This window comes from Balaenoptera borealis (genome assembly GCF_965194805.1).
Source record: "Balaenoptera borealis genome assembly, chromosome: 14".
Lineage (NCBI taxonomy): Eukaryota > Metazoa > Chordata > Mammalia > Artiodactyla > Balaenopteridae > Balaenoptera > Balaenoptera borealis.
This window is the reverse complement of record NC_138875.1, coordinates 1,024,684-1,048,018: the sequence shown is the minus strand read 5'-3', so window position 1 is coordinate 1,048,018 and position 23,335 is coordinate 1,024,684. Positions and strand designations below refer to the sequence as shown.

Below are 23,335 nucleotides of genomic sequence, written 5' to 3'. Positions count from 1 at the left end.
TCTGGACTGTCTGTTGGATGGCCACGCCCGGCCCCAACTCCTCCTGTTTACCTCTCACTGAGGACGCCAACAGGACGCCTCACCCCCAGGCCTCCCATATCTTTGCTCCTGGGCCGTCACGTTCCATCACCTCCCTGCAGGCCGACCCCTCGGCTGCCCCGACCTTCCTGAAGGTCATGGAAACCTGGACCCCTGGCTGGTAGCTCAGCACCGTCTGCTTTTCAGGCCGCCAGCGCCCCCAAGCTCTTCATCGCCCGGCTCTGGCGCCAGCCCCAGCTGCAAGGGCAGCGCCCATTGACCACTTCTGCCGCGCAGGCTCCACCCCCAGCTGTGCACGCTTGTGACTCAGGGTCGGCCTTGGGGAACGGGGGTCTCTGGGCCCACCTGTAGAACACGGTCCGGGGGGTCTTCTGAGCCCCACTTCCCGAGCATTATCCCTCCTCCTCCCGTCTGCAGGAGCCCAGGGCTCTCCCTTGCTCAGCCTGGTGTCCCCGGTTCCAGGCTTCTCCGGGCAGGTCAACTCCAGCCCAGGTTCCGAGCTACGTGTCACACTCGAGAGTGTTGAGAAACGCCTCGGGTCCCCCAGCCCTCACTCATCCAGCCCGATATTCTGGCCCCTAGGCCAAGATTCCTACCTTTGTCGTATAGCCCATGTCTTCCCTGGTCACATGTGACCCTTTGTGCAAGTCCGCGCCCTCACTGTCTGAGGTGTTTCTACCGCCACTGCCCCAGGCTCAGGGCCGCCTGAGTCCCTGGTCCAGGTGTCCTCCCGCCCTCACGGAGGACACCGCCGGCCCCGCGGCCGCCCCCCTCCTCCCCCGACGCACATTCCAGCGGCCGCCTCGCCCGCCAGCCCGAAGCGAGCCATCTCAGTGGGTCCCCGCGGGAGTGGACAGCAGTGCCAGGCCCGGGTCACCAGGGGGTCCCCGCGGGAGTGGACAGCAGCACCAGGCCTGGGTGACCGGGTGGGCCCCTGTGGACGGGGCAGCAGGGCCCAGGCAGGTGCTCGTCCCCGCCCAGCCTTGACCCCTGATCGACCTTGGACCCGGTGCCGCTCCAGGGCCGGGACAGGAGCCACGAGTCCTCTGGTGTTTCGCTCGCGCCATCGGTGACAGAGAACATCTTCCTTCAAACCCTCACGCCCTCCCCACAGAACAGCAAGCAGCCCAAGCTCGCCTGTCCTCGCTTTTCTGTAATGGTGAACGAGGTGCCAGCCCTGCCCTCAGGGGCGTCACCTGCGGTTCACCGTGTCACCCCAAGTACGTGTTGTGGGTTCTTGGCGGGTGATTGATGGGCATGTCCATGATTGGTCGTTGTATGTTTTTAAGCGAGTCTTCAGAAATTACGTCCTCGTCATCTCCGATAGCACGATTCAAAGTCCGGAACCTCATGCAAGTCTTGATGAAGGAAAGGAAGGACGAGGGGACTCTCGCCCGGAGGTCTCAGCTCCCAGGGGACCATCCGAGGAGGTGTCAGGGAGCAGGGTCCGGAGGACAGGACGGAGGCACTCGGTTTCCATCTCGGGGTCACTTTCCGAAGCAGCTTGGGGTGGGAACGTGCAGCCCTCCATCACAGCCTCTGAAGCCCAAGGCCAGCAGCCACAGGGTTTAAGAGAAAGACCTAAACAAAAACCTGCTTCTCACCCTGGGAAACAGTCTCCAAGGACAGCAACGCAGACCAAAGCCGACCTTTAACCAGGAAGGAAGGACCAGCTCAAGTTCGACACAGCCCCGTCTTTTCTTTTTTAATTTTTACTTTATATTGGAGTATATTTGAATAAAAATGTTATGTTAGTTTCAGGTGTACAGCACAGTGATTCAGTGATACATATACACGTATCTATTCTTCTTCAGATTCTTTTCCCATTTGGGTTATTGCAGAACATTGAGCAGCGCTCCCTGTGCTGTACAGCAGGTCCTTGTTGGTTATCTATTTTATGTATAGTAGTGTGTACATGTCACTGCAAGATGTTTGCGAAATATTAAAATCCAGCCTCAGAGAGAGAAACACGTGGCCTCTCATTAGGGGCCCAAGCAATGACAACGTGGTAACTCAGGCGCGTTTCCTATCCACCCCCGTGTCGCGGTGCCCACACCAATTAACACCTTGCCCCCCCGACGGGTCTTGTTTAGTCCAGGATTGTGGCCATCACCTCTGCAGGAAGCCCTGGCCGGCAATCAGCACCACGTCCCGGGCCGTCGGGCCGCCCGCTGACCCCCAGCACCTCGGCCTGCGCTCTGATGGCTACCAGGAGCCCCCCATCCTCCACGACATCCCATCCTCAGCAACATTTACAAGGGTACGACCCTTACCTAATGGGTCCTGGGAAAGAACCCAACATGTGGACCGTGGCCCGGGAGGGACAGGCCTGGAGGCGGGGTCTACAGCTGCCATGGTTGTCGTCTTTTTCTCAAACACTGGACTTCTGCGGTCGCCTTTCAGGTGCTAAGGAAAGATTTACGTGGAGTTTGGGGTAAACCTGGAAAATCCACTTAAACACGTTGAAGGACTTGGTTAATCAGGCCTCTGAGAGCTCCGTGACCCCCGTGTGCAGCTAAAGCGAGCTTCGGAGCCCTGGGGCCGGTCCCCCTGGAGAAGGACCTGCAGGAAACAGTGGCCGCTCGGGCTGCCCCCAGGGAGGAGGCGACCCTCGACTGGCTCCACGGCCAGCGCCCTGGTCCTGGGCAAACAGGGCCCCCCAAGTGGCAGAGACGTGATTCTGAGGAGCTGCAGGTAAACAAATCTCAGGAAGCAGCCCATCCCCAGCTGCAGTTACGCCAGACACAGGGCCCCGGGGGGAGGGACACAGGATTTGTCAGCCAAAAAGTGAAAACTCAGAGGCTCCAAGTCTATCCCACGGGAGAGAAAGACGAGCGCAGAGTGTATTGTAGTGAGCAACGTTCCGGCAGTGAGACACGACCGCAGGGGTCAAGGCTCTCATCAAATCTAAGGCACCTGATGGACGCCCGGTGCTGGGACCACGATTTGAAAAGATGGGAGGAAAGTGAGCCCCACCCCCCAATCTGCTGCTTTAGAGAAAATGAATTCCAGAAGTCACACCGGATATTTGGGGGATTCACCCACCTGACTCTTTTTGTTTTGTTTTCCTCTGTTTTTTTGCAGTCTTTGCAAGAATTTCTTTCAGTTTCTTTGCTGGCTTCAATCTGGGATTTGTCTGCATCACTGCCCCTGCAGGGCCGTCCCTGGAAACAGGGGACACGCGTGGACACAGATGGCAGGACGACATGTGGACGTAGGGGGTGTGACCTTCGGCCATTCCGGTCACTACAGGCCACACCCACGGTGGCAACGGAGCAGCATGTGCCCAGGGCAGCCCCTACCCGGCCCAGGGGGAGAGGCAGTGTGGCCAGGTGAGGGAGGGCCGCCAAAGGATGCTTCCATGAGGCCCTGGAGTGTGACCTTCGAGCGCAGGGTCCTCACCCTCATCGTGGTGACCTCTGTTTCCATCGTGCCGCAATGAAACAGCTAAGTTACCACCCCCGACTGCAGGAGGATTAGGACGACCAGCTGAGGAGACGGGCTTCGCGCAAAGGATGCCCACTGCCCCGGAGGAGGTGAGAAGGAAAGCAGCGCTCCCAGACTAAGCCCCCAGGAGCCATTCTGCACAGAGGGCCCCCCCGCAGAGGTCACCGGGCTGACCTCACAGGAAAGAACTTTTGAGCGTGACTGTGTGTATTGGAAAAACATGCACTTGACAATATTGGTTCTTCTGATTAAACAAGTATCTGGGCCCCCAGTGGTATGAGCATCAAGACACGCGGGAAGCAGGCCTCCGCTCTGCAAAGCTGGATGGAAACAAACATGTGGGGAGAGCCTTGGAGGGGCCCGAGACCCTGCACCACGTGTGCCGAGCATATGTCTGGAAACCTATTAAACGAGAGTGCAGGCAGCTTGTCAGAAAGTTTCAGATCAGCCACTCACTCTTCCCGAATATTTTTTAATTGGTCAATTAGTTCTGTAAGTGTTTGGGGAAGGCATTTCCTCAAAGGGGCATAGCGTACGGGTCTGTCTGAAATTATCTAAATTCTGAATGCCAATCCTGACAACTGGAGTCGGGCTGTGTCTACACACTTTGACTGATTCCACCGTTTGGACTAATTGGCTTGTCACCAACCAGGTGTCTGACCAAAAAGGCCATCGATTCCGAGGAGGGGGTGGGTGGGGTCCGCCTGATCGCTAAACGACTAGCTAGTGACTGGTCCACGAGTCGAGAAACGGAAACCACATCAAGTACGGTGAACCACAGTACGGATCTAGGCGAACATTTTTATTTGACTCTGTCCAGGGACATATTTTAAGCAGTTGTTTCTGTGATGAGGCCGTGGCCACCCAGACTGAGGACGGCCATTGAGACACGGGTGGTACAGATGCTTCTGGAAATTCTTAACCCAACAACGTCTGCATCTTTATGTTAATTATTCGTGAGCAGATATTCTATCTGAACCATTGCAAACTGCTTCCCCTCATCTTTAACTGGATTTTATTAACTCGCATCTATTGTTAAACTGAGACAATAGCGTGGAAGGAGCGGAAGGGATCAGTGTGAATGGCAACCCCATTGTGGGGAGTAATTTGAACAGGTGGGCAAATTGAAATATTTAGTGAGTTGCTTTGTTTTAGCTCGCATTGAAAAGTTTATAATGATCCAATACTTGTTCAAAACTACACCCATAAATGGAGTTTATCTGTAGATTTTACACAGCCAGGCCCAAAGAAATAAGTAAACGCTACAGTCAGACAGAAGGCATTGAAGTGGCCGTATGTCTGTGGGCGAGGGGAGCAGAACTCCTGCTTCTGAAATAAGTGGGTGGGCAGCCCCGGCGGAGAGTCTGCTCTGACTACTGACGTGTCCCTGGAGGTGACTGCGTCAGTGCAGGTGGAAAGGAAGGGCCAGGATGCGTGTGACTCACACTCCCAGTGTTACAGGAAGAAGGGCAGGTCAGTGTTAAAATCTCCCCACGGGCTCCCCAAGGCCCGTCTGGAAGGTACACGAGCTATGTCCCAGGGATGGGGGCTCCCTCGGTCGGCATTCGAGGCCACGCTCTGCGTGCTGCCAGCTGGGAGAATCCCCGCCTGGTTCCCGCCCTGGGCGGCCACGTGACGAGGGGCCTCGGGAGAGGAGAGGACCGTCTGACGGAAGATGCTCAGGGAAGCATCGCAGATAAAGGGTCCAGGCGGGGCTCAAGGAAAGTGTCCCAGCTCTCGGAACAGACCGCGGGGAGGGCATCCATCATGACAGGGACCCTCCTCAGCTTCACGGTTGCTTCTGGTGAAAGGTGATAGTGATCATCACCCTCACCTGTGTCTACACCTGCAGACAGACCGATGGCAAAACTAGTATGGCGCTTCATGTTTAACAGTGAGATTGAATCCAGCTGGGGACACATCCTCGAGTACGTGTGTCCTATTCCAGAACCATTGGGAACAACTAAGTGCTATAAACGCATTGGTTCGTGTGACTATCCACAAATTCTCCCCAAAGCTGCAGCTCACTCAAAGCTTATTTCTCCACTTTCTATTACAAAACAAAAAACAAACCAAAACAAAAAAAAACAAAAAACAAAAAGAAACAAAAAGCAATAGCTTTTCCTAAAATAGCTTACTTTTCTTTAGAGGAGTTGCTCCAGTTTCACCCATAAACATTTTTGAAACTTTCATCATCACTGTTTTCCACTATTCTGTCCACTACATGTCTATTCATCCTTCCCTTCCGCAGTGAGCTTAGCCTCATCGCGGGACTTGTGTGTTTACTCACTCATCTAACTCAGTTTGGTCTACACGTTTGCAGCTCCACCACATAAACTTTCAGAGTTTTGTGCGTTACGGTCTGGTTAAATCCCAAGCGCCTAACACAGACCTTATGAAAGAGATGGCAAGGGAGATGGTGACAAAGTGCCAGCACCCTTCTCTCCTCTGCAGGATTCCCTAGGCCCTGAATTCCAGAGCGGCAAAGAGGTCACCTAAGCTGGCGAGAAGTCCAACACAGGTGTAAACTACGTTGTCAGGGTGTTCAGAACATCTCTGCATACACAGCAGATACCCACAGTCCACACCAGACATTATTTTATTTTTATTTCTCCCTGAGATTATAAGGGTGCTTTGAGTTAGGAGCACACTGATTTCCTCTTTTCAGTGCTAAAAAGAAGAATGCTTTGCATCTTGATCAATTACACATTAATTTAAGATACTGTTCAATAACAATTATTTTCCACTGTTAAAACTATATAATTGCTTTGAATCTCCCCCAGAGATACAGGTTAATGGAAACCAAATGACAAACAGGGAAAGAAATGAAATGATAATTTAGTAATTCAAAGTTTTAAAAGCTCTTAAAAGAGAAGAAACTTGATCAGGGAAAATCACATGTATACACGCAAACGATATTGTGTCACAGAAATATATATATTTTAGAACTTGTGTTTTATATATATATATACTATACATATGCAATAAAATAATACAACATATTATTATAGGTTATATAGCGTAGGTTATAAAATCAAAGACGCTACTATCCTGAATTTTTCTTAGAGCACACAAAATATATGTATTTTTTAATTTCCAAATTGCTCACCTCCTACATAAACAAATAATGTAAAATCACTGTGAATTAAATGTGAACATTTTCAATGACACAATAATGCTTAATGTTTAACATTCACTGTCAACGATGCTAACTTTTATAATGAATATTCCCCTCTGAAGATAAATCCACTTATCTTTAAGAAAAATAAAGACATCACATTCTCAAGTAACTGTTTGGAACAGAAGGGAAAACCACACGGAAGCTTCAGGTCAATCCCTCACATCTGGATGCACAACCACACGCAGTAAATTTTCATTCTCACTATAAATCAATTTAATAGTTTGCATTATAAGTGCAATACATGATTTTCCCACTTTTTAAAAGAAGCAGTTTAAAATGCAATATTTCTATGTATCCCGAGCAGTTTGAGTGACTTAATTTCAAAGTTACAGAAACTGCTATTCTCATGCTGTAATTTGAAAAAATGATTTTGACAAAAATAGCCGTTGAAATGAGTCAATTTAGCAGTGACAAAGAATGTTTTCGACTATAAATGTAGTGTTTAAACAGTTATTTTAACAGTAGACTTGTCAAGTTGACATAGCTGGGCATCATAAAAACTGTTGAAAACTGTAAATTTAACTGTTAAAATTAGCAGTTACACAGTTGGCTGCCAAACATGGTTAAACTAAAGCAATAATGAATCCAAACAACAGCAAAAAGTGTTTTTTTTTTCTAATGTCATTTTTTGGTCGTTTATTGTTACTTTTCTGAGGTCCGATATAGGATAATATTTTGAAAGGAGAAGGAAATATTCTGGGAAATTTGCTAGCAAACAGATGCTCAGTTAGCACAGAGGAAGGAAAACAGATGGGGGGATTAGTTCCCGGAGGGGGCGTCCTCCAGCCATGGCCCCTGGGACACGTGTGCCCTGGTCCATCAGGCCACTGAATCTTCCACGCCCCGTGGGCAGCTTCCCATCTGAGAAACGAGCCTTCCACGTAAGGACCGCCTTCCACCTTCCACGTAAGGACTGTCTTTCATGAGCAACGAAGGCTCATCTTCGTGTCAACGGCTCAACTTTGCAGCTGGGAAAACACACTTTGCGAGAAACGATATTCCGAGGAAATAGCCGAGTGTGACGTTGGAATTTGTACTGCGGGGGTGGACAGCCTGGAGGGTCTCCGGGAGCCTGGGATGAGGTGGGGAGAACTTACTCACCCGGAGGTTCTCTCACCGGAACTTCTCCACGTGCCTTGACTAGAGCTGGGACGTCGTCAGTCAGGACCCCCTGACGGTGTCGAACCCTGGTGTGCTGGTAACCGGTTAGAAACCAGTCCGCCACCTAGCACGCCAGTAACCAGTTAGGGCCTCGTCCTCCAGAGTCACACGTGCGCAGACAACCTTATGTGTACTGTTTGCTGGTTCCCATGGTGTGACTATTCCCACGGTGGCCGATTTGGGTACAAATATGACGTCACGGAGGAAGGAGTTGGGAGCTGCCTCCAGTCCCCCATGGATCATGGCTTAAGCAGCAAGAAAAACATCACCAGTGCCAAGTTTCCCTCGGTGATGGTCCTTGAAGGGGTCCGACGGCCATCAAGAAACTCTGCGTCCTTCGTGCTGCAGCTGCCAGCAGTTGGCACATCCCAGGCTGGCTGCCAGCGTGGGTCCTCTCCACCCGGGAGCCCAGGAGCCCCTGCTTGCTCACCTAGACCTGCCCTCATCCGAGGATCACGTGAGGCCGTCGCCATGGACACCACGTCCTCCGGAAGCCCCCACCTCACACTCTCACATGGGGATGTGCGCCCTGGCGTGTGTCCCACTGTTAGCCCTTCTACTATAGACTTCAACTGTCTGTTCTCACGCCTCCTTCCGAGCCGGGCTCGATGAAACTGTCCGGGAGCTTGGGGAACAGTAAGGCCGGCCCCATTACACAAACTATTTTAATTGGAGAGTAATGGGAGATGCGTGCTGGTGAGCACTGAGGCCGGCTGTGGACGTCCTCAGACCCCAGGCCCACTTTGTTGTAGCAATAGGGAGCCACGGAAGGTTCTTGAGCTGGAGTCTGACACAATTCAAGGGTGTTTCAGGGAAGCCGTGACCACAGTGTACGGTCGAGTAGAAAACAAGCAGATGGAAAGAAACTGAGCCTTGGAGACGCCTAGACGAGGGGTGATGGGGACCAGGGCGGTGTCCTGAAGGTAAGAGGAAGACGCCCGCGCTGGACGGTTTGGAATCGACAAGGCAGCGGTGAGGCTGGATTTTAACGCGGTCGTGGACCCGAGCTGGCACAGAGCTTCTGGTTTGTTGATTGAAGCTCTCGGACGGGAACAAGAGCCAGAGCTGTCAGTGGGAAGCTGGGGAGGGATGAGTCCAAGGGCAGCCCAGGAGGCTTTCTGGAGACACCAGACACTCTTAACAAGGAAGCAGTGAGAGGCCGCTCGAGGTCAACAGGGTGTGAAAGGATCCTTCCATCAAGGACCGTGGTCCCTCAGGGGGCTGGAGCGCCTCGTGAGAAGATGCCCAGTGGGAGGGGTGCAGGGGACCAGTGCCAGACATGAAGAGCCTCCAGGAGCTTGGGGACAGACATCAGGGGCACGCCGTGGCCACAGCAGCACGACCCAAGGCAGGCAGAGCAGGCAGCCTGAAGGCAAGGAGACCGGCTGTCCAAACTCTCAGTAATGCGGGTGGGCAGTGCCGGAGGTCGGGGCTCAGGCGAGAGTGGGCAGGAGACAAAGCAGGGGACAGAGGTGAAGCTGTGCCATGAAACGGAGGCGGCCCGGGGGCCAGGCTGCCCCGTGGAGGGCCCTGCCCGGGTTCCCACCCACGCCCCTGGGATCCTGGGGAGCGGGGCGCAGTCCGTATAGTTGTCTATAGTGTTAAAAAAAAACAGGCTCTCGGACTGATCCTGGGGTTTCCTGAAACAATAAATAAAAATTGAAATCCTGCCTCCCTGGCGGAGGAAGACACTGATGGACACTGAGATACTAATGCGGATGCCACGTCTGCAGCTGCAGGACTGCTCACGCCCATTAGACGTCCGATGAGGCTCGGGATGCGTCACGTCTGCTTTAACATTAGGAGCTGTTCCTGGCTGCCACCTGTCACAGGACAGCCTCTTACGACAGCCCATCGTCCCCGGGGGCTCGGCCACAGGGCCTGCCTCTGAGCAGGAGTCAACACTGGTCTAATAGGAGCTTGAAAAATCACATCTTTCTGGTAATAATGATGCCACCACCTTGCATCATATATACCTCTTTGCTGTCAAAGACCTTACAGCATTTTCATGTGTATTTTTCCCCGCATATCCAAAAGTTTGTACCAAGGAGTCTGGCGAAGGGCGTTTTGGCTATTTATTCGTAATCACAGCACATCCATTTCCATAGTAACTAAAAGGAAAATGAAGAAGCTGGGCTCGGAAAGGCCAGGAGGCTTCGCGAAGGCCACAGGCGTCTGGAGGAACCTAAGCCAGTTCACAGCACTGACCCCCAGCTCACAGCCGCCAGCACTGCGGTCATCACAAAACACACGGGACACCTAAATTCTGCACCTTCCAGTAAAACAGAAATGCTGAGAAGTACAGGTATTTGCCGGTTTAATTGGGAGCCCATCAGATTAAGAAGCAGGAGGCCTGGGGGCTTCCCTGGTGGCGCAGTGGTTGAGAGTCTGCCTGCTAATGCAGGGGACACGGGTTCGAGCCCTGGTCTGGGAAGATCCCACATGCCACGTAGCAACTGGGCCCGTGAGCCACAACTACTGAGCCTGCGCGTCTGGAGCCTGTGCTCCGCAATGGGAAAGGCTGCGATAATGAGAGGCCCGCGCACCGCTATGAAGAGTGGCCCCCACTTGCCGCAACTAGAGAAAGCCCTCGCACAGAAACGAAGACCCAACACAGCCATAAATAAATAAATAAAAACTAAAAAAAAAAAAGCAGCAGGAGGCCTGGAGGCCTGGTCCAAGTCTGTGCTTCCTGGGTCTGCGGGCCATGGGGGCGCCCGTGAGATGGAGATCCAGGTCCCCACCCCCATGGATTGTGAGGGTCTAACCTGACAATGAATATTAAAGCCGGGCAGCACTTTAAACAAATGTGTGTTATTAATCATCATCATATAGGAAGCTATCGCATATGTTGGACCAAAATCAATGCAGGAAAAATGACCCTCCCTGGAAACGTCATTTGTCCTAATTCTTCCCTAAATATCAATATGGCTACGTATACATGCACAAGTGAGCTGACCATTTTGAACCCAATGAGTAATTACTAACCAATTATTAAGTAGTAAACATGTGGCCACAGCTTGGAGATTCTTTCTAATAAGATTGATGGAAATTGAATCAGTTCCCTGTGAATGTTTTCGATTATTTTTGCTATAATGCTAAAGCATTAAATATGCTGTTTTATGTGCTGTGGAAATGCCAGTAAGTCAGACCTGCATGTAATGAAAGTATTTCTGGTTTTAGCACTGGGCCATGAATAGAATAGAATAGAACAGAATAGAATAGAATTTTTTAGTTTAAAGGAACTTAGACGTTGATGTAGTATCCAACTCCTTCTTTCTATACTTCAGGCAACTGAGGTCCACACAGCCTAACAGATTTTTCATAAATCATCCCATTATTTTATTCAAATTTATTGACCAAAACGTGTAATTTCTCTGTTGATGTGACAGAGTTTCCAGCAGCTCAAATTTGATATTTCCAACCATGATCAAACAGACTTACCTTTTTAGTGGTCAATTATGCGAGCCCTGGCCCCTCCTCATCCCAGGGACAGGGCAGTGAAGTGGGAGAAGTAGGTGCCCACCCAGGACATCAGGTGAGGCGTAGGGGGTCTAGAACCCCTCTTCCGGGGAAAGTCTGTATATGTATGTTTCTCCAGGGGCTGGAAGAGCTGCCCTCTCATCCCACCCTTCTTAACTCTCTCCCCAAAATCGACTTAAAATGCCAATAAGAACATAAATGTCATTATTAAAATGCCCTAATTAAATGAGTGCATCCTTAAGTAAACCCTGGAACCTCGGAAGCACTGTTTTATTCTCTGATCAGGTTAGGGAGGAAATTTCCACAGTTCAGTTTCTTGCCCTCACAAGTTCAGGCCACGTCCCAGGATGTTTGTCGTGTTCCTTCCCCGCCCCTGAAGGGCGAGACACTGGCCTTATCAGATTGTAAGACAGCAGATGAACGTTTTGTACATTTTACTGTTATATAAAAAGGAGCATTAGCCCTTTCATAAAAGGCTGACGGGAATGCTTGTAAATAAATGTTGGTAAAATAAAAAGTATTTTCCTTCATGTTTCTGCATCATCATATTCTGTGATTCAGGCTCCGTCATCCCTTCAAATGCCCAGTCAGGGAACCTTTGTGGGCACGGCCTGCACATCAGAGAGCTGGCCGGGAACGTGCGTCCCTCTCTGCAAAGGTGCCCACGGCAACTGACAGGGACACGGGCGGCTCACCGGGAACCCGAGATGCAAACCAACCCTGGAGCGTGCAGTCAACACACAGCACTTACGGACGGGGGTCCGCACACTTCCCAGAGCCTCGAAAACCTGCCGACAAACCACACAGCGGTCCAGGCAGCCCCGAACCCGGGGTCTCTGTCTGCAGCTCTGGCTCTGGTGCCCCAGGAACAGAGGGCAAGGTTTGCTGAGTGAAGCAGAAACGTCACAGCTGCTGAAGGACTCCTCCACGCGCAGCTATGACCCAAACCGCAGGGCTCAGGGCTGCCGCGACTCACCGTCCCAAACCCAGTGGACGGGGCTGGCGTGGGGCTTTGATAAAGTCGACACCCCTGTCTGACCAAGCCGACCACGTGTGCCTTCCACACCGTTACTGATTAAATCCTAGGACTTATTTCATGTCGCAGGGTCCTGAAGTGGCCCTTGATTTGAAACAAGAAGCTGCTTTGTCCACAGGGAGTAGGGCTCTCGGTGCCCTGTCCGGGGTGGACCGCGCCCACGTCTGCCTCCCTCGGGCCCGGAGCTGACCCACTGCAGCGGCGCCTGCGTGGACCCCAGCGCCCTGTGGAGGCCACATCCGCCCGTACCCACGGGGTCCCCGGACACCCATAAAGGAAGGAACGCAGTTCAATGACTTCTTACAAACCTCATCTTTCTCCCGAACCAGAAGTGACGACTCTGTCCCTCCCGGCGGTTTATCGACGTCCGGGGACGGTGAGGGCTTCCCGCCAGGTGGCAGCCTGTCCTTCCCAGTGACGGAGGCAACACCCCCGGCGGTGGGGGAGACGGGAGGGGCGGCTCTGCCCTCCCCGCTCCGCCCCATCCAACCCAGCAGAGGCCAAGTGGCGGCAGAAAGACGCGCCAACCACCCCCAGGCCCTGTGGTCCCTGGTGCCAGAGAAGCACTAAATCCTACGGGAATCCTGCGGCACCGACAGTCGGGGCCTCGGCACGGGGTGGACTGGCCACGCTCACTGGAAACCACAGAGCTGGCAGGGCTTTGACACCTAAGGGAGACCCAGCTTAGGGTTAAGTACTTGCAGCATTTTAAGGAAAAGCTGTCTATAAAAGAATAAAGATTTTTTGAGGTCATAGCTTACTTCTTGACATCATGATGCATCCCTGGCTTTTCCCTCTGCATTCAGGGTTTCCTCCCTTTCACAGCTCAGACATCTCTACTTGAGGCCCCCTAGGAAAGAGCCCGCTGGGCCGTGCTGAACGGACTGGAGGCTGAGCGCGTGGCCTCCAGGAGACCCTCACTAAGGAGCAGCCCCACGGGCTCAGCGCCTGCACACCTGCCCTTGGACCAGCCCCTCTGGAGCACAGGTTACCCCAGCTCGGCGTCACATCAGCGAAGCCCGAAACTCACATCTCCCAGCGTAACGACTCTGCCCTCTGACCTCGTGGCGTCAGAGGTTAGCCTGAAGGGACATGGACGCTGCAGATTTTTGTGTGAGGCAGGAGGAAGCCTAGAAAGTCAAGGTTATAATTACATCACTGTCTTCCAGGTTATGGTACAGTTCCTTGGTCCCAAAGCTGACAATAAAGGCTTGTGTGGCTTTTGTTTTTCCTTAATCTCTGAAGCAACACAGTTTCCCTCCCCCTTGCAGAGCCCGGTTTCAATTGTGGAATTTATGATTTCCTTCAAAACAACGACTTCTACTGCTGGGTAAGCAAATCTCCTTCTGATGGTTAAAGATTCCGCTTGGGGCGACAGCTCACGCCCCACCTTGCCTGGCGCTTTCCTCCATTTCTGGTGGTGCTGAAACTCCGGCTCCTGGCAGGGAGCTCGTCCTGCAAGGGCCGGCCCAGGAGCACCAGGGGCCAGGGGGTCCCTGCCGGGCCCTCTCGCCGGCCAGCTGCTCTACTGCCTGGATGGGCAAACTGAACAAGTGAGAGGGAACATTGGATCTACTTGGACAGTGCAGAGAGCAGGTGATGGGGTAAGATGGATGACCTGAATTTCCCACCAATCACCAGGCAGCGCATTGGCCGCGGCAGTGATTGATGAAGTGTTTGGTCGTCCATCTCACATCACCGCCTTGCTACAAACGCCCACAGAGGGCCTGACACGGCCGCCATATCAACAGAAACTGGCTTGGCTCCAAAACATAAAGAGAGACCTCGAGTCCACAATTTGCCCTCCTGTAAGGTGTTCAGTAATCACTCCGGACGGCCGCTTTGCCCGCAAATGTTCCACTTCAAGTGTCGGTGCGCTTCTCCCCGACTGTGGGCCAGAGCTAAACCTACACGTCTTCACTGGGGGAAGGTTACCTTTTCCTTTAGGTTCAGTTGGTTTTTCCTAACTGCCCTCAAATAGGAACTGGTACTTCAAGAGCTTTAAGAAAAGTCCCATTGGGGTTCTTTTAAATGTGTTTTAAGTGTCTACCGAGTGTCAGAAATGCGCTGTCTGTTAAAACATCACCTTAGGAGGACAGTTAGAGAGAGCACGGTCAGGGCCCCGGAATCGGGAACACGCTACTTGCCAAGGAAGAGGCGGCGTGTTCCCCGCGTGTGGCCTCACAGACAACAGCCAAGAGGGAACCTGAAGTGAGAGAGATCTGGGGTCAAGATGAAAGGAACATTCCTGTTCACCTGTGATTCCCCCTGTCCCAACACCACGTGGGCACCAGACAAATAGCTGCTGAAAGAACAGAGCGACAGTGACCAAACTCATCTGCTCTGGAGGAGGCTGGACCCCGAGGTGCTCGTGGGGGTCCCTCAACCGCGCGGGGGCTACAGTAAGGCCTCTGGGAATCCCTTCCAAGTGTGAGACGCGAGATCTCGGCGTCCCCAGACACACGCCCACTTCGTCCTGCGGGGGGATGGAGACTCCGGGTGTCTGTGTCTCCATCAGGATAGTGAAGGGCTGACTGAGAAGGAGCAATTTCTGAATCTGAGATGACGCCCAGCTGCATCCTCTGCGGGGCGGGGCCCCCAGCTGAGTAACAGCCCAGCTCTGGGCCCTCCGCCCCCGAGCACACGTGGCCAGCCCACACTGAAATCTGAAAGCGGATCTCACAGCAAACACCGGCCCAGCCAGGCCCGAGCTTGCAAGGGTATTTTGATTTCGCATTTCCTTTCTGAATCCATTAATATTTTATGAGACCACACAGAGGGCTCTTGCACTGCACGTTCCTCCTCTCTTTTTAATCATGTGACGTGCTGTAAGGCATGAGATATTGACAAAGAGGAGGGGGACCAAAGGTGGTTTGGCTCTGGGAGGGGGAGCAGACGTGTTCTGAAGGGCAAGAGGGCCATGACCCTGGCCCTGAGCTGGAGGGCCCTCCGTCCAGTCACTGGGCTGGTCTTGACCAATGAGCCGCTTCTCCTCTGGTTTAAGTCTTGGACTCGTGGACAAGCTCCTAGCCAGGGACACAGGCCACTTTCCAGGACACACGGGTCCAAGCAGCAGCCCCCGCAAGCCTCCAGGAATGCTTTCCCTGACCCCTGCGTTCTCTCCACCCTCATTCCCACCAGGCACCCCCTCCTGCCTCCCCCACTTCCGGCAGGCTTCCCAGGTTTGTTATGCAGACGCCCCTACATTGTCGCAGCCCACACTCCCTGTTTCAGTCACCACTTTGCTGTGTCCGGAGGAAAATGGGAGGGATTACCTACATGGTTCCAGAGAGTTCGACCCCACCTGGGAGCCAGTTTACAGCAACATCCCTGCCGTTGTCCTAGGTACCACCTCACCTGTGCGTCGGGGTGCACGGCTGCTGGGTAGCAAGGCAAGCCCTGCGGTGTAGACAGCTGACAAGGGTAATAGGGTGAGCTCTGCAGTGTAGACAGCTGACAAGGGTAATAGGGTGAGCCCTGCAGTGTAGACAGTTGACAAGGGTAATAGGGTGAGCCCTGCAGTGTAGACAGTTGACAAGGGTAATAGGGTGAGCTCTGCAGTGTAGACAGCTGACAAGGGTAATAGGGTGAGCTCTGCAGTGTAGACAGCTGACAAGGGTAATAGGGTGAGCCCTGCAGTGTAGACAGCTGACAAGGGTAATAGGGTGAGCCCTGCAGTGTAGACAGCTGACAAGGGTAATAGGGTGAGCCCTGCAGTGTAGACAGCTGACAAGGGTAATAGGGTGAGCTCTGCAGTGTAGACAGCTGACAAGGGTAATAGGGTGAGCTCTGCAGTGTAGACAGCTGACAAGGGTAATAGGGTGAGCTCTGCAGTGTAGACAGTTGACAAGGGTAATAGGGTGAGCTCTGCAGTGTAGACAGTTGACAAGGGTAATAGGGTGAGCTCTGCAGTGTAGACAGCTGACAAGGGTAATAGGGTGAGCTCTGCAGTGTAGACAGTTGACAAGGGTAATAGGGTGAGCTCTGCAGTGTAGACAGTTGACAAGGGTAATAGGGTGAGCTCTGCAGTGTAGACAGTTGACAAGGGTAATAGGGTGAGCTCTGCAGTGTAGAGAGTTGGCATGGGTAATAAGGCAAGATGTGTAGTGTAGACAGTTGAGAACATTCAGACTCTACTTAAAAGGCCAAATCTCACTTAAGCATTTTTATTTTAAAATGAACAAATGCAGTAGTCTCACAGCGTTCATGGGTAAAAATTGATCGTTTCCACTAGTCATGAGCGATCCAAGCTTCTGGGTTGTGTAATTGTGGGTCCCCCTGCGCATCAAATCTGGGGTGAGGTTGGCATGTGAGAGGAAGGCAGGCCGGGTCCACAGCAACTCAGCCTAAGAGGACTTTTCTTCTCTGCTCTTTGTCGCGGGGATGTTTTCCCAGTGAATTTATAAGCTACGGTGACAGTCACAAAAGAGAGAATTCCAAAATGCTAAGGATTCAGAAGCAAAATGATAGGATGAACCACGCACACATTGTAACGGCAGAGCTCCTAGGTCACAGGGAGGATGCGGGTCAATTCCGAACTCCTCAAGGCCTGCAACAAGCTGATGTTCATGATGTTCCCATGTCGTTTTCAGTGGAAGTGAGTTATGCTGAATTAGGCACACCTCTCCTGGTCTTCGGAGGAGAGGAAGCCCTCTGATCTTCCAGGAGACGTGAGGGCCTCCTTTCACAGGGTCCTTTGTGATGGTCTCAATAAACTCACTTTGCAGAACCACACCAGCTTCTGCTCTGCATAGGATGCCTCCCCCAATCGTTACAAGCATTTGCAAATCCATTTGGGTGATGTGTCTGTCCTGGCAGAAAATGCTCCCCAATATTCATCTCCTCTTTCTTGCCAGATTTCATTTGGAGTGGCAATATGCCCAGGCTAATATTTTATTTCCAGCCTCTCTTGCACCCAGGTAGGAATTTTCAGTACGTAATTTGTGGTCATTGGGTAGAATTTCCAGAAAAGGAAATTACTCATGCCTCTATTGGTTTTCTATACATCGTTCTTCTTCTGAGCTAGGATATAAAAATAATGCCTAGAAATCAGCAGCCGTCTTGTGAGCATGAGGGGACTTTGAGAATGGAGGCACGCATGTGTTAAGAACAGCAGAAGGGAAAGATAAATGGAGCATGGGATGTCATGGACCTACCACGCAGCCTCAAGCTGCTTATCCCCAGAAAAACAAATCCCTCATTTCTCTAAGCCATGGTTATTTAGGGTCTCTACTGCTCTGCTATAGCCAAACACAATTTCTAAATGACACACTGTATTTTTTAATCTCAAGAAAGCAATGGATATAAACTTTTATATTCTGTCATAATCATCATAAAGCTGTAGCAAAACCAAAGCTGCAAAATCTCATTATCTCGGGGCTATTTCATGCTAATGTAATAATGGATACCAGCGGATTAATTTATCACTTCTACTAATTAGTAGTTATGTTTTTAAATAGGGTCTTCAGGAGTAATGGCTTTACCTACAGCAGTGAAATTTGATAACTTGGCAGCTAATGAGAGAGTTTTGGGTCTGTAAGTGATTAGGCCTTGTCGAACCATGGCGTGCAGGTGCCACCTTTGTTTTCTGTATGTTGTTCTAGCCTCCAAAGGGACAACCTTGCCCCAAAATGATATACCCTGATTTAGCCAGACACCCAGATGTGACCTGAGGCAGGGCGACTGGCAGAAGTGTGGACAAAGCGGGTATCACTGGAATTTGAGGAACTATATCGTTTCTCAAATTACCACTCTCTGTCCGAGAATTTTGACCACAAATAGAGTTTCGTTTTTTCTTTCTATTGTGATTAACAAGCACCAGACAAGCTTAAACATCAGTTAGTCTATCTGTAGATGTGTCCATTTCCATCAGGAAGATGGTACAGATGTGGAGGGGCTGGATTATAACAGGGTGACTAGTTGAGGAAGATGAATGCTAGAACAGAAGAGTAATTTTCTGCCATCCATGAAAAATGCATCTGGCAGAGACTCACGGGGACTTGCCAAACCTACTTTTAGAGTTTGGACCGACCCTAATTGTCACACAGATCTGACATTCACATCAACTACAGCAAGTGTTCCCAGTTCAGAATCCCTAAGAACCCTTCAAATCTCTGGCATCCATGTGTTAAACAAAATATGTCTCGTAGCTGAATTTGTTTATAAATTATGAGTGAGACATTAACAAAGTTTTCTGTTGACCACACAGCATTCATTAACCAATCGCAAAGGTTTCAAAGGCGGTTTATGATCTTAGGAGCCACTTAAAAGTTGAAAGGGAAAATAGCGCTGATCTAACTGCTCAGCTTTCTTGCCCTTTGCAGAAACAGTTACTCTGTCTGTTCTTAATCTGAAGCTTAGCCCAACGGACTCACCGCTGAAATGTGATGCTGGTATAAACAAAGTAGCATCACAATCAGCTGAGCAAGGAAGCCCCCTGGAGGGGCTGCCTTTGAGGAGCCGGTCTTCCCACGTGAAGAAATGCAGGTTATGGACATGGGGTGACCACCAGGCTACCACACAGCAACCTCTGCATCCACTGGTCACCTCGGAAGGAAGCAACAGGTGCACTTCCTGTATCAAGAATCCAGCTCCCACCGCACTTGACACCTTCCTTCCATTAAATGACAAGATAACCAATTTCATAAATCACTGGTTAAAAGGAAAGCTACCTTTCAGAGGTGTATGAGCTGGCAGAGATCCTACTGGGTGTTCTCATGGAATTTAGAAAAACCAGGGAAGTTAGAATAAGAGAAAGTAGACATTCCATTAGTGAGTTTCTAGTTTTCTACTTGTCGGAAAGCAGGGATGATAACGACGGTAAAAAAGCATATTTGACCTTTTAGGGCTGACAAAGCAAGTGTGATGTTTGACAGTAATAGCTATTACATAATTCACTTTCCACTTAAGTTTTTAATAGCGCTCACAAGGTTAGTGCGAACTCGACGGCATGTGTATACACACGAAAGAAATGGAGGAAAGCAAACCCCCTTCTCAAATATTTTACAGTGTTTTGATCGTTTAAGAAGACTTCAAGCATTATTTTCCTAGAAATTCTGACAAAATGATTCTATCAAATTAACTACTTGCTCCAAATTACATATTGTGTCATTAATCCCGAATATAGGTTATATTTTACAGGCAATCACCTTAGCCATCCTGTCATGTCGGAATCTTCTATTTCCAAAATTCTCGGGTAATACATCTTGCAGAGAATCAATAGTATCTCTGCTTCTAAATTTCTATTATCTTCATCCAGTAAGTGTGAATGTATTAGACGCATAGTTCCGCATGAATCTCACAAAATGAAAAATAGTATCACCTTTTGTGTCCTGATTCAAGCTTCAAGTGTAAGAATTCATTGTTCCTCAAAGCAGGGCAGGCAAGGAAGATCCAGGGGCAGGTGCCAGGACACGTGATGTCCCATCTCGGATGGGACAGATGCTGGGAAGTGGCGGCAGAGCCACGGCTGACGATTAAGGCGAGGTGGGCGGCGGAGACGCATCAGCCGAGGATTGGTGGGCCCTGGGAGGGCTCTAGCCAGAGCAGCGCCAGGGGCTTAATTATGCGCTCACTGGAGCAGCTTCCGGGCGGTGGTCTCCTTAAGGGAAATCCAGGTTCGCCGTGTCTGGGGACCAGGACGCTGAGCTGTCGAGGAAAGGCTGAAGACGACACGGGAAGATGCTCGTGTGCCCGTGCTGAGCCCCTGAGGTCAGATCGCCTCTATCAGGACCGGCTGCAGTGCACGTGTTACCCTGGGGACCAGGTGGGAGCCCCTGGGACAGGACCGTCCACAGCCAGCAGCTGTCCTCCACATCATCATCACCTGTGTCACACACGATGCCATGGAGGTGGCTGCAGCCCTGTGGGCCCCCGTCTGTACCTGTCGAAGGGATGATGGAACACCGAATGGAGAGAGACAGGCGCTGCCCATGCAGGCACCCAGGGGCGGGGTCCAGAGGACAGGACACGGGCATCCGGAGCCGGGTGCGTCGGCACCCTGACCCAGACCTCGCAGGCTCGGCACGAAGCCTGCTGGACAGGGGATTCGGGCTAAAATAAGCATTGAGTCTTAGTAGACTTTGGCCGCAGTCACGCAGGCTGGGGATCTGGGAGAAGAAGCAAAGATACGGGGGAAGTCCAACTCCAGAGTCTGTACAGGAGCTGGAAATATGCCTGGCTTCAAACACTTTACATCTTCCTTGAAAGCTGCCCTCTTTCCTGACTTGTCTCTGTGTACAGCATCAGAAAAACAAAGAGTTTTTCCCATAACAACTCGCCAACTGGATGTGAAATCATAAAAACACAAAATATTTTCTGGTCCAATCTAGAGACCCACACTCTGGTTTGAAAATAAGGATTCCCAGAATGGTCGTGGGTCTGGGTGGGTCCAGGCAGAGTCAGGTTGCCTTTCCTCAAACAGAGTCAAATCCCAGTGCCCGGAGGCCCTGGGGATGCTGAGTGCCCCTCCAGCCCCTGCCACCACTCTGGCCCCTCCTGAGGTCGGTCCAAGGGCACGAGTTCTCCCCTCCTGCTCCCTCCTGAAGCCCCAACGCTCAGCCCCGCTTCCTGAACCTCCACTGAGAAAGCTGAATTCCTCGATCTATGTGCCATCTTTCCCCACATGCAAATTGAAACTTTGATCATAAATAGGAATGTTCTTTTGAAAGCTGTATGTTACATAACCCAGGAAAAACTCAGTCCAGAAGGAACTACTGTAAGTGGAGGTCAACGTCAACCTCAGTGGAAATAACTCATTTCAGCACCCGCAGCTGCGGAGTCATCGGGCAGTTGTCTGGCTACGTGGTTTTTTCACATCTGTCAGTTGATTTAAAAAATGAACGTACACTTTTTCATTAAAGCGAATCGTGTAGATTTGCACCCCTCCCTTGAGCACCTGGAGTCTATACATGATAATAATACGTTACGTGGGGTCTGGAATATCATATTTTCAACTCTAATCAATAGACTTTACATACGATATAATCTGGGTTACGTAAGAGTGTAGATGATTTTTCAAATCAACAATCCGACATTTAGGGACATTCTGGATGAATGAATTTAAATCCATATCCAAGTTAAGATAATTAGCTTCTTTTATTTTGAGGAATGACGTTACTGTACAGGTAATAGTCTTCTATATCATGAGTTTTGGACCAATAGCCAGCAATGGAAGTTACCCAATAAAATGTGACCTTGCAGCATTTTGTAAGGCAAGGCAATTTTGAAGGGTGACCCTAAACATCTTTGCTGAAATATATTTTGAGTCACAGATTTGAATTTGCTGAAGAGAATGACTTAGCTCATTAATTTTTGCCATGTTTTTTCTGCCCAGCACTTTCTCCTCCGAAATGGCTCTAGAGTTTAAAAGACTGAGCAGATCCAGCTAAGAAGATAAGGAACATTACAAGTATTAACCAGTTTCAGTAGCTACTGAGCGTCCTGCACCCAAAACATGGCTGGAAGCCGGTGGTTCCCATCCCCGCAAAGCCTCAGGCTCCTTTCCGTTTGACATGTTGTTCTAATCAACCACCCCGACACCTGGAGGCTCAACAGGCTGGAACCCAGGTCACGGACCCCAGTTGCGGGGACCACCTCTGTCGTTCTAAGTTTTATATATGGGTTAGCAAGGGTCCCCATCCCTCCCTGCACGGGCGGCAGCTCAGGCTGCTCTGTCATCCTCCATCACCTTGGCAGACTCTCTGGTGTGGCCTTGACCCTGACTCATCCCGGGATCCCCCGGGCTCCCCCCAGAACAAGGGGGACTGAAGAGACCGGCTCACCACCCCGAGAACTTCCCGGCATCATCTGGAGGAGCAGATGCGCAGGACAGATTGCTTTCTTATTTTAATTTTTTTTATTGGGGACGGACACTTTTTATTTGCTTGATTGTTTGTTTCAAGAATGCTGAAATAAAAGAGCAGAGAATTCAACACCGGCCACCCAGCACTATGCTTCCTCCTGGACAGCTTGAACCAGGTTGGGGTCCCCAGGTGGAGGCAGAAGAGCTGGAGTCCAGAAGCTGTCACTCTGGAAAGGCTCAGAGCCCCGGCACGTGGAACATTTCTATGCCAACGGTGCTGAGCAACTGACATCATCTCACGACACCCCAGAGCTTGTTTCTCTCTTTAACCCCATCAGAGATAAGAAACATTTGAGGAAGGGGGTCGGCTAACTTGCCAAAGCCAGACACGTGTGTCAGCGGAGCCAAGAGTTCAGTCCTGGCTGTTCAACGTCAAATCAGGAGTCCTTAGTCACCACGTAGACACCTAAGTCGAGTCTAAGGCACATGGATCTTCAGTCGTCTGATCCAAGGTCGGGTGTATATTTATTGTGCTGTTGGGGGCCCCGTGATAGTGTGAGGTACACTGTTAAGGAAGGAGCCTTCTCTACTTAGGGGCTCAGCCACCACCCCGTTAGCTCCCTACAGATTGGTGGCTGGGGAGTTACTGGCCAACAGTACTCCTGGCGGGGGCGAGGTCAACAGTGGACAGAAATATGTCTACACGAAGAAGAAGGAGGAGGAGAATGTGGCTTCCTGAGGACCACAGCCATGGAGACCACAGTCCTGGAGACCACAGCCCTGGAGACCACAGCCATGGAGACCACAGCCCTGGAGAACACAGCCCTGGAGAACACAGCCCTGGAGAACACAGCCCTGGAGACCACAGCCCCTGAGGACCATAGTCCTGAGGACCACAGCCATGGGGACCACAAGTGTGGAGACGTCCCTTGGAAGCCTCAGTAGTAACTGGAAGAGAGACCTTGGGGTGGGGACTGAAGTCCTGGAATCAGCAGGGATGTCTCAGGTGCCCCCCAAGCATTTGTTTTCTTGTGACCACATTTATTCATGGACAGCAGGTAAGAGACACATTTCACACCTGTCCTGTGTCACCTGGGCAATGAGGACTCTTCCAGAAGTTCCACCTAATAGATTAAAGCCCCATTGTAAGAGGCTGTCCTCTTAGGTTTAATTTGTGCATCAGGTG

The 23,335-nt window shown here is 51.0% G+C and overlaps 1 long non-coding RNA gene across 1 annotated transcript in view; it reads right to left on the bottom strand.

Moving 5' to 3' along the window:
* Positions 1-983: 983 nt before the first annotated feature.
* LOC309611345 overlaps positions 984-23,335 on the bottom strand; it is a 189,021-nt gene continuing 166,669 nt past the window's right edge. Inside the window, exon 3 of the long non-coding RNA XR_014234468.1 lies at positions 984-9,468. This is a non-coding gene — a long non-coding RNA (uncharacterized lncRNA). The remainder of the gene's footprint in view (positions 9,469-23,335) is intronic.